The following is a 6,995-nucleotide window of genomic DNA, read 5'->3' as shown; positions in this document are numbered from 1 at the left end:
AGAAATTTTATCAGTAAATGGTTTGACCATTTCTTATTTAGTTGCACGTTAAAGGTACTTAAAATATTGCACACCTAGCTCGATCAATTAGTATTGAGATTGGTGAGAAAGTGGTAGTTTTCGGTTTGATTATCGTCACTTGAGAGAAAGAAAGAAAAATTAATATGCTTGTTGTGCCTCAATGTTTTGTATTTCCAAGTGTTTTAGTACCAGGACAATAGATGTTACCTCCTTCATCATAACGACCAAAAAACAGTAAACTAATGATAAAAAAACCCTAGGAGAGTTTTTCTCTCAACCCTAGTTGTCTATGGCCTCCTTGCCTCCTTCACCTATTGCTTCGTCCCTTTCTCTTCCTGCCTACGTTTCTCCTTTGACTATGGCCTCCATTGATGCAGTAACAGCGAGCTTCGCTGCCTCACTTACTCTTGCTGATGGGGGTCGTGCCCCAGATCTGGGGAAGATCGGTGGAGGTCCTGTTCGCAAGTCTTCCCAATTTTTTCTCCCTGGCAAGCTTTTGACACGAAAACCTATCGACCCAAAGGCATTCATGTCTCACTTCAATCGCACCTGGCTGGTGGATAAGGAGTTTCGGATCCAAGAACAGGCTGGTGATCTTTTCTTGTTCTCCTTTGCTTCTACACATGATCGTAACAAAATTCTTCGGGGGGAGTATGGTGTTTTGATTGTGCCCCTGTCTGCTTTGAAGAATATGATGGCGTTAAGCCATTGCATGAGATTCCTTTTAAGCATCTTCGAATCTGGGCTAAAGTTGCTGGTATACCTCCTCTGTATGAAGAACCCGAGAATCTCATGTTGATTGGCAATCTGTTGGGTGGATTCTTGGACTATGACAAGAAGGAGTTTAAGAAGGGGGTGAATAGGGTTTTGTTCACCCATGACACGTCCAAACCGATCCTGCTTGAAAGAAGAGTCTTTCTTGATACCGGAGTTGAACCTGTGTTACAATTCCAGTTCGAGCATCTGCGGGGGAGATGTTCTCAGTGTGGTTTGGTCACACATGCCGGAATTGCTTGTGAGGAGCCAACTGCAGTCAACCCTACTTCTAGGGTTCTTCACTTTCCAGGAGTTTCGACCTCAGGGAATTCTTTTGCCTTTTCTGCCAAGAGCAAGGGAGACCTTCTCTATCCTTCCCCGGTCATTCCAAAGAAGAAGAGACCTGCTTTTCGCCGAGTGGAGCGTCTGAGCTCTTATCCTCCTTCTCCCCTTGATCCAGTTCCAACTAAAATCAGTCCTTCTGCGGGCAGTCATTTGGAGTACAGGTTGGAGAGTACTGGGGCCTCAGGTGAGCAACCTGTTATGGACGTTTCTTGTGATCTTGTTGTCCCTACAGGTATGCAGAAGACACAGATTGATCTGGTTTCCAAGAAACGGGAACGGAGCGGTGCTAACCATCCTTCTCCCAAGAAGTTCAAAACAATCTTGGGTGGCAAGATTCCTACACTGCAGGCGAAGGCACTTGGCCTCATTGAAGAGGATGGTGACCTTACTTTGGTCACTTTGAAAAAGAGGTCCGGTAGGCCTCTTGGAAGCAAGAATAAAGCTCAGGGGGTCAATAAGAAGCTTGGTGGTACTCTTCTGAAGATCACTTATCCTACTAGCAATGGAACAGTCCCCAGCCCTAGCGACAAGGGCAAAGGAAAGATTTAGTCTTTCCAGATCTCTGCCTATTACTAGAAGCTTTAATCTTCTACTACTTGCATCTTAGTTTCTCTAGTTGTACACCAATTGAGGTCTCTAGGCGACTAGGTGACTAGCAAACGGAAGTTGGTAGGGAGGATTTTCTTTCTTGTGGTTAGGCTCCATAAGTGAGCGAATGTGTTAACAATGAAGGTCACATGTCCTTTGTCTGATAGCTTAGACCATTTATGATTTTGGTGTAAGACAGTATTGGATGTACGAGCCTTCTAGCCATGGATAAATTGAATGAAGTTATCTCTTTTCTCAAAAAAAAAAAATGGCCGTTGCTCCGTTGGTCATGAATTCCTGGCCTTGGACCTTGTCATTAGTTGTGGCACATTGTCTTCTCCAGAGCAAACTTGGTGATGAGAGTAATATGAGGTTGTTTAACTGTAACAACTTCACTGAACCTTATTCTAATTGGCATTACAAGTTATACATAATCATATTCCCATCTGTGTTTCCAGGTCCACCCTTAGAAAACAAAAGTTATTTTGAATTGTGTACAAGTTGAAGTAGATCACTGTGTCAGTAGGGAAATTTTACGATGCGTTGAGAGGTTAACGTATTTAACAGTGGCGCGTCTTAGCCGGACATTCTCACCGTCACTGGATTCTGCCGCATCCTACCCTATGCTATCCCAAGCCACCGGGTAATTAGCCTACCAGTTCAGAATGTAAATAGTGTAAGAATAATCAGATAAACCCAAGAACCTGGTATGCCTGCTCAGAAAAGCAAGAAATAATTGTCCTGGGAAAACTAGTTTAACAAATAAAGTTAAATTTTTTTGGATGATTCTCGCCTAACGTTCACAAGTTTGATAATTGTCCTTAGAACCAAAATGACCATAATCAACTCAATTTTAGAAGTAGACGGATGAAATAAGAAATTATAAATACTTCAGCCAAAAATACTGTCGAAAACATACATGATTACATTTTGTTAACAGAAGAAAACATAACCATCTCAAACTTTTTTCGACTAAAAATCATACTTCGAAGCTCATAACCACTTGTATTCTAGAGGGGAAAGTGTGGCCATTTGCTTGGTAGTAAATTTAACGTCCATCAAAATCAGAATTGGAGATACCATTTACCGATACCACCACTTCCGGTCCGTTTCCACCTACAGTAGTTGTGATGACATTTCTTTCTGTACAAAATGCTGGGTTTGTAGGTACTGGCAGTGACATGCTTTCATTAGTCAGCATAGATATCACATCTAACATCTTTGGTCGACTGGCTGCATTTTCCTCTACACAAAGCAAACCAACATGGATGCACCTCAACAAATGATCTTTATCATTTGCACTCAAGTTCCTCCTCTGTCCTGCCATTTCTTGAAACAACATTCCGAAACTATAAGCATGAATGCTTTGTAGAATAGTGTGGGAGCTATATAAAACCTATTACGCCTCAGGGTAGAATCTTGCAAGCCAAGAGTCTGAAACTTGAAGTAGAATTTCTGTTAAAAAGAATGCTGTGGGCTTTACGATTAAAATTCTAGATTTTAGCATCTGATACCACTGGTGTATTCATCCTATCCTACTGAGCAAGAGTTTTTTCTGTCTCTGTTAATAGCTCTGTCTAGAGATCTAACAAGAGGGGTCTTTTTGATCCCTCGGAACCAAACTCGATTATTTGCTCTACATTGGCATGATGAATTCTTCCTTTTGCAAAAACCTAATTAATGTTTAAGGAAAAAGAGATTCGAGAGAAATTGTAGAGAGAATTGTATCATATTATTGAGAATAGGAGCCCTATATATTGGGATTACAAAGTACTAGTTCTAATGTTACAAGGAATACCAATCCGTGTAGGATTGGGAAATCTAGAACCTTCTCTCCTATTACTTCTCCTAGTTTAATAAGGCACACTAAATCGATATTCCTTCAACACTCCCCCTTGTGCCGCTCAAACTTGGTGGTGACGCTTCATTAGTTGCCTCGTTAAAAACCTTGCCAAGTAACAAAAAAAACCCTGTGGGATAAAAATAACCCTGGTCGAAGGACAAAAAGAGCACAACACGTCCTTCACTCTTCGAGATCGAACATGTAGACATCATAACTCCCCCTGATGTCGATATCTCCCCCTGATTGCTATAATCGTGGGAGTTCGGATAACTTTCTCAATCCGATGCTCTTCACATGTTTCTCGAAGGTGGATTTAGGTAACGACTTAGTGAATAAGTCCGCTACATTATCCTCTTATCGGATTTGATTCACTTCAAGCTTTAGAAGTGATTGTTGTTGCTGATTATAAAAGAACTTAGGCGATATATGCTTGGTGTTGTCGCCCTTGATGAAACCTAACTTCATTTGTTCAATACAAGCTGCATTATCCTCATAAATGCATGTAGGTTCATTTGTGGTAGACTTCAAACCACAACTTCCTTGAATGTGTCGAATTACAGACCTTAGCCATACACATTCACGTACAGCTTCATGTAGAGCAATAATCTCTGCATGATTTGAGGAAGTAGCAACAAGGGTCTGTTTTGTAGACCTCCAAGATATCGCAGTGCTTCCCATGGTAAAGACATAACCAGTTTGGGAGCGACCTTTGTGAGGGTCAGAGAGGTACCCTGCATCAGCAAAACCCATCAAGACATCATTGTCGTTTTGATGGAGGGAGATAGGAGAACGCCGGCCACCATGAGCGGTGGCGGCGCCGGCGGCCATTCCATGGACGGGGGCGTTTTGCCTTTTGGGGTCCAATCCCAATTTTCCGTCATTCCTTTTCTCTCTGTAGGGATAGAATAGGCCCATATCAATCGTACCTCTTAGGTATTGAAAGATTGTCTTTATACCAATCCAATGGCGGCGTGTTGGCGCAGAGCTATGTCGAGCTAACAAGTTCACTGCGAATGAGATATCCGGTCTTGTGCATTGAGCTAAGTACAATAATGCGCCTATTGCACTCAAATAGGGCACCTCGGCCTCTAATGGTTCTTCGTCCTCATCCCTTGGACGAAACGGATCTTTTCCGGGCTCAAGACTACGGCTGATCATGGGAGTACTCGTAGGCTTTGCTTTATCTTCATTAAAGCGCCTTAGGATTTTCTGAGTATATGCAGACTGATGGATCAAAATCCCATCACTACAGTGCTCGAGTTCTAAACCGAGACAAAACCGTGTTTTCCCAAGATATTTCATCTCAAATTCGGATTTCAAGTATTTAGCAGTTTCCTTCAACTCATCTAGAGTTCCAATTAGGTTCATGTCATCGACATAAACTGCTACGATTGCAAATCCGGAACTTGTTCTTTTAATGAACACGCATGGGCATATTTCATTATTAATATATCCCTTCCCAATCAAGTAGTCACTTAGACGGTTATACCACATCCGTTCGGATTGTTTTAATCCATATAGTGAGCGTTTTAATCTTATTGAAAACGCGCTCCGTGGTTTAGAGCCACTTGATTTGGGTAATTGAAGTCCATCTGGAACCTTCATATATATCTCTGAATCTAGATCCCCATAGAGATATGTTGTAACCACATCCATAAGCTGCATGTCAAGTTTTTCGGAAACTACCAAACTGACAAGGTAGCGGAACGTTATAACGTCCATTACCGGAGAATATGTCTCCTCGTAGTCAATTCCAGGGCGTTGTGAGAAACCTTGCGCCACAAGGCGGGCTTTGTATCTAACAACCTCGTTTTTCTCATTACGCTTTCTAACAAAGACCCATTTATGGCCAACAGGCTTTACACTTGGGGGTGTCTGCGTTACAGGCCCAAATACCTGTCTCTTTGTTAGTGAATCCAATTCAACCTCGATCGCATCTTTCCATTTAGGCCAATCCGCTCTTTGTTGACATTCTTCAACAGAGCGAGGTTCGATATCATCATATTCTATAATTCCTTTTGCAATATGGTATGCAAATGCATCATCAATCGCCATAGAATTTCTATCCATCATCTCATGTACACTAGTGTAATTTATGGAGATCTCTCTATTCTCTGGAGTTGGTTCTGACATTGGAGCGTCCCCCAATGATGTCTCTTGGACATAACCATAATCCGGAATATTCTCATGAGATGGATTATTTACATCGATGATTAATGGATTATTTTGTGCCGAACTCGCTTTCTTTCTTGGGCGAGAATCCATCGAACCTATGGGCCTCCCGCGCTTCTTGGCGGGAGCCGTGGGCCTAGCCACAACGTCACCATCATTGAGAGATGGGATGTTGGCGCCATGCTCATGCATTCTTGAGTTGGCGTCATGTCCTCTACTTTTAGGGACATCAATCCTTGCAGGCACGTTTGCAGCAGGTATGTGTGATCTCGTCACTTTAGCGATATCAGAAAACGCATCAGGCATCGAATCTGCTACGTTCTGAAGATCGAGAATTCTCCGCACTTCAATTTCTGACTGTGCGGTTCGGGGATCAAGATGAGACAGAGTGGGGACAGACCACGACAATTCCTGTCGTTCCTGTTGAACATTGATGTTCTTATCTCCCCCTAACGACGGGAAGACTGTCTCATCGAAGTGACAATCCGCAAATCTAGCGGTAAAGAGATCGCCTGTCAAGGGTTCTATGTAGCGGATAATCGTTGGAGAATCATATCCAACATAAAGGCCTAATCGTCTTTGAGGACCCATTTTGGTGCGCTGTGGCGGCGCAATAGGCACATAGACTGCACACCCAAATATGCGTAAGTGTGAGACATCAGGCTCATACCCAGTAACCATCTGGGACGCAGAGAAGGGTTGAGTGGCAGTGGGCCTCAGACGAATAAGCACAGCTGCATGCAATATTGCATAGCCCCAAGCAGAAATAGGGAGATTGGTGCGCATCACCAATGCTCGAGCAACCATTTGTAGTCGTTTAATGGTGGCTTCTGCGAGACCATTTTGGGTATGAACATGAGGAACAGGATGTTCAACATCAATCCCAATGGACATGCAATAATCATCAAAAGTCTTTGATGTAAACTCCCCAGCATTGTCTAATCTTATAGACTTAATGGGATGATCAGGGTGGTGAGCCCGTAACTTAATTATTTATGCTAGGAGTTTAGCAAATGCAGCGTTCCTTGTGGACAATAGCATGACATGTGACCAGCGTGTCGATGCATCAACCAACACCATAAAATATCTAAATGGTCCGCATGGTGGTTGAATAGGTCCACAAATATCACCTTGGATTCTTTGCAAGAATGGTATATTTTCTTTGGTGTCCTTTGCATAGGATGGTCTCGATCCTAACTTTGCTAAAGAGCAGGCTTTGCAGAACGAATGATGGGCTTTAGAGACAACCAATGAGGATTTTGGTTTAGCC

This window comes from Rosa chinensis, chromosome 5 (genome assembly GCF_002994745.2).
Source record: "Rosa chinensis cultivar Old Blush chromosome 5, RchiOBHm-V2, whole genome shotgun sequence".
Classification (NCBI taxonomy): domain Eukaryota; kingdom Viridiplantae; phylum Streptophyta; class Magnoliopsida; order Rosales; family Rosaceae; genus Rosa; species Rosa chinensis.
The sequence above is the reverse complement of the archived record's forward strand: the minus strand, read 5'-3'. Positions refer to the sequence as shown.